This window comes from Pinus tabuliformis, chromosome 2_1 (genome assembly GCF_031772625.1).
Source record: "Pinus tabuliformis cultivar Carrire ecotype Pingquan chromosome 2_1, CPIR1, whole genome shotgun sequence".
Lineage (NCBI taxonomy): Eukaryota > Viridiplantae > Streptophyta > Pinopsida > Pinales > Pinaceae > Pinus > Pinus tabuliformis.
Window position 1 is genome coordinate 323,016,951 of NC_142299.1, and position 5,039 is coordinate 323,021,989.

Genomic DNA, 5,039 nt, shown 5'->3' on the forward strand with positions numbered 1-5,039 from the left:
TATGACAAATATTGCAGTGATTTAATTAACTATGCAAACTTTACATAATTGCCGAAAGCTCAAAGGACTTTTCTAGACCAGGTAATGCTAAACAAAACAGAGTCCTTAGCCAAGTTCAATAGAGAATAGATAACTAAGGCACCGAGGCCATAACCTAGGCGCAGCTGGACAGGCCGCCAAGTAAGGCCGCCAAGCATAAATCGCATAAGGGTTTGGACCGGTATTTAACCTGAGACAACAGGTAGAGGACAGGCCGTCTCAGCTGTAAAACAAACCCTCAAAATGCAATCAAATTCAGTCAACAGAAAACATAGCAAATTCTGACTTACCTGGAAGTGACATAGCAGCTAAAACCTCCGGCGTTCGGTGAGGGTGAGCTATGGCCAGCACCAGAACCCTTCAAAACTGTCAAGCCAACCCTGAAATGGTTAGAGTATATACAGCAGAAGCGAGAAATAATAAGTTATAAACCAGCTGTGAGAGTGATGAAGAGGAGCGCGGCCAAACCTGAGTGAGGCAGAGGAGCGATGAACCAGAAGAGTGCAAAGAACCCGAGAACTTGCAGACCAAACCATCGAAGGAGCTCGATCACTGAGAAATGAGCAAATGAACCAAAGGCGTATCCAACTAGACTTTTATGTGCAGGGTCAAACCCTAAGTGAGGCTGAACCGTCCGATGAAGGTAAGTAATCACCATCGTTGGATTAGGCGGGAGGCCAAGCGTGAACCCCGGAGCAGGTCAACTCTCTCAGATCACATGGCCAGCACGTGAAGAGGGACCATATGGCTACGGAGGTTGGTGAGCTGGCGTACTCGCTCTGCCATTTGGCAGCAGACATTTAAACGGATAACAACAATCAACACACATATGTCATGTCATATAACTTATCGAAGGACAATACATTAAGGGTTAAGTAGATATGTAGTGTTATACATATATAACCGATGGTTATAATAACCAAAATCTTAAGACAATCATATTATGCGTTAGACTATATGTGTTTAGGGTTAGTAGGTGAGTAACGTAGGTTAGGAGTTGGTAATAGTGAGTTACCAACTGTAAAGGTATATAAAAAAAATAAAATTATTTACTGTATTCTTTTGGATTATAGAAAAAGGTCGTGACAATTACAATAATAATAATATTAATAATATCAACAGTGATGTGATTATCATGGTTGAATTATTCATATAATTTTAGAAATCTAATAAATAAATAAATAAAATCAACCCAATAAAGGAAACAAGGCTTTAGAACAGAACTCACATCAACAACCAAAGGAGGAAACCAAGCCTTAGAATAGAACTCACATCAACCAAGAAATTACAAGGAAAACAAGGGGTTAAGAGTCTTACTCCTCTTTTCAATTTCAATGGCTTCTCTTAATTTTCGGTGATGGAAAATGATCAACCTTCATGAGGACCTTAGAATCCTCTAAGCAAATATGGTGCTTTGTTAATTCAGCATCTTCTGCTAGAGCAAAGGAGGGGTCCTACAATGTCTAAGGTCCGATGACCAGTGTAACCGATGTAGGGGGTTCCACAAGAACATGGAATTAAATAAACACCCTTCATGCATTTGGGATCAATAGGGTCTTTGACAGATCTTAAAGAGCTATGAATGGTTTTTAAAGGTCTAAAGGTGGAGCCAATCTTTTGTTTCCTCATAATCCTAGCAATCTTGTCAGTCGTCCCTTGGATAAAGGGAAGCTAGACACTAGAGGCCACCTCAACCTCTTTCTTAGTTCTAGGTCCCTGACTAGCTTTTAAAAAGGCTCGGAAACCTTGGAACTTATTATAACCATTCTTCTTGAAGACATTTAAGAGATGGTTTTTCTCATCAAGCATATGGTCTTCATCAGAAACCCTTATAGCCCTAGTAGCTAGAGTATTGAGAACCCCTAGTTGCCCTAGTAGCTAGAGTATTGAGAACCCCTAGTTTTTGAGCATGAAGATACTGCTCGCTCTGAACTTTCTCAAGAAAAACATGGTAGGAGAAAGAACAATCATCTTTCCTTGAGATAAAAACATCAAGGAATAATAAAAATAAATTTTTGATTTAAAAAAACAAAAAATGATAAACATTATAATATTTCTATTAAAAATCTTATATATGAATGGAATATTTCACGGTCTCTCTCAACCCTAAGACAAGAGATATAGCTCCTCCCTTGCCAATCTACAATATATACTATAGCTTTAGAGTGTAACATAATATTCTATTTTAAACTTAAACATGTCTGACTTAGAACATTTCAAAGTAAGGAAGATCATAACAATTCCGCCAACTACTTAGACTAAATTCAATTGAGATATTGAATATATATCGATAAAAACTAAAAAAGAAAAAGAAAAATTATAAATATCATATGTAATTGAAATTAAAAGTATAATTTAAACCATACAAATTTAAAAAGATTTGTATTTTCAAAGGAATAAAAAATTCTAGTTTCCTCAAGGCCATGTCTATCAAAGCCACAAATTTATTCAAAAAATTATTTTTAGCAGGAATCTGGTGATTTATTTTTTCAAAAAATCTGATCATAGAAGTATTTGAATCTTTTTTTTTATGATAAAAATAAATTCAATTCCCAAAAAATCTAACGAAATTTCCAAATTGTAACCTATTTAAATTACTCTATTAAAATGTTAATTAACAATTTCTCAGATCAAACTCTATCCACCTTGTAAGAGAATCGTAAATGTGGTAGTTGGATGAAGTTCACAACAAACTCTATCCACCTTGTGGGAGAATCGTAAATGTGGTGGTTGGATCAAGTTCCAATAGCATCCACGGGGTGCATAGAGCTCACCCTTTGTGTCTCCATGGATATGGTTACAAGCTAGTTGTAAATAACAAAGCTAAAAGAAGAACATAGATCTTGCAAGAAAGTCGCTGAATTAAACTTTTCGTTAATTAAAAGACAACTAAATATTGACTTGAGAATCAAAATCCTTTGTTTTTTTTATTTGTTTTTTAAGTCTCTTTTTTGTTTTCCCTCCCCTTTCATGAGATTGAAGTAATGGGGTAACTCTTTTTTGTTTCCCTCCCCTTTCATGCCATTGAAGTAATGGGTAATTTTTTTTTTATTTTTCGAAGAGGAAAAAAAAATTCACTACTATTACTTTTTCATTTTGGAGATTCATAGAATTTTTTATATTTTGGTATCTAAATTTTTGAAAAGAACGTTTTTTTTATACAATTCATGGTCTTAAGCCTGAAAGAGAAGGATTAACTAGTTTTCCTAATAATTGATAGTTGTTTTGAGACACATATTCTATAGTATAATATAAAAGTAATATGTGATTATGGTAATGTATGATTATGTTAAGGCCAGCATAAGACAATTAATCTATAAAAAATGGCGCTCGCTTCTGCTAGGGTTTCGCGCTCCTTCCCCCGGCAGCTCGGCTCCTTCGCCTGGGTTCCTTCCTCTGTCGCGGTCTATGGCGGCTGGGGTTTCCTGGGTTTCGAAATCTCATGCGGCCTCAGATCGAGATCCCTGTCGGAGAGATTCTTGGAGATATGGAATGCTGCTCCGAGTTTTTCTCATGAAGGAGGGGAGCGTATGGATGATCCCTGTTTTGGGGCCAGACAAAAACCAGAGAAGGGATTTCTTGGTTTTGCTCAAAGATGCGAGCCCATAGCTGCGAAGGGTTGCTTTCACTTGCTGTTGGGGGCGTCGAATGATGAAGACGCTGGTGCGTGGGTAACATTCCTTCCGCGGTTTTTCTTTTGCCATTGTCTATTTATTAGTTTTCCCCGAATGTGTCTGCTCTTAGCTGTGGGAAAATACGAGTATTTTTTCTTTCTGCCGCATATTTGTGGGGATTTTTCTCACCTAGATACAGTTTCAAGTTTTGTATTGGGGAGGGAAAATCGATCTGTTTTGCTCCGGCTTTTTTTCAAGGGGAAGATAGGTCTGCAAGGTTGGGGCTTGGGCAGTGCTTTGTGGTTCTCGTGTTCTGCTGCCCTCCTGTTCTCATCTAATCAGATGCGAGAGCAAGATCCTCAGGCGGAGAAGACCACTAGGCTAAGGGTCATCCCCTCCAAAAGCGTCACAAATCCAGAGGACAGGATTCCCCTGTTTCGAACAGAACCTGTGGTGTTTTTTCTTGAGCACAGGAGAAATAGCTTTGGGGATCCTGCCCCCCTGTACGCCTCTGAGATCCAAACAGCAACGTTTTCAGGGGGAAAAAAGTCCAAGCTAGGCCTCAAGGACCCAGAACAAGATCGCATTCAAATTTTTATCAGATCCCTGTCAGGGAAATCTATCTGCAAGCAAATCTGGACAGAAACAGTGATAAAAAATTTAAAGGATGAAATTCAAGCAGATTTAGGCATCCCATCAAATCTGCTAAGCTTGTTACATGCAGGCAAAATCCTGCAGGATAATTTTACAATACAGCACTACGGCATAGGTCGAGACTCAACTATCTTTGTAAGCACAAGGCTGAGAGGAGGAAGCCCTGGTCCAGGCCCTAAAGGCATTGGTTCTTTTAAAGATGCTGCTACATCAAAACCTACAGGATCCTACCGCGACGCAGCAAAAGGGAAAGAACCCACAAAGGGGAAAGAACATTCAGCTGTTAATATACCTCCAGGGCAGTATATCGTGGATGAAGTACCAGAGAGCCCCTCCATTCCTCTGGATATCCCAGAGGTAGAGTGCATATTCTCAGATCTACAAAAAAAAGCCGTTATTTGTAGATTTAACGGCTTCTGGCCCAGAACAGATACTTTATATCAATGGATCCATACGGCCTGGACAACAAACTGCCAGATCCACCTATGCTCGAAGGGTTTCTTCATAGTAATTTTTCGCGCTGAAGAAGATAGGGAAAAAGTACTCACTGAAGGACCATGGTTCTGGGGCAGCGCGGGATTATTTGTTACCCCTTGGTTCTCGGAATTTGATCCAAATACCATGGTGGTATCAAGGATGCCGGTATGGGTAAGGTTGCACAACCTTCCGATACATTTCTGGCACTTCAAGACCTTATCAGTTATAGGGAATACTCTTGGAAAAATGTTAAAG

At 39.0% G+C, this 5,039-nt stretch overlaps 1 long non-coding RNA gene across 1 annotated transcript; it reads right to left on the reverse strand.

The window, feature by feature from the left end:
* On the reverse strand, positions 1–603 carry LOC149200148 (uncharacterized). Its single transcript, XR_016253341.1, has 3 exons — positions 508–603; positions 330–405; positions 1–229 (listed from the first exon to the last, which is right to left on the reverse strand). It is a non-coding gene; the product is annotated as an uncharacterized LOC149200148 (long non-coding RNA).
* Positions 604–5,039: the final 4,436 nt, after the last annotated feature.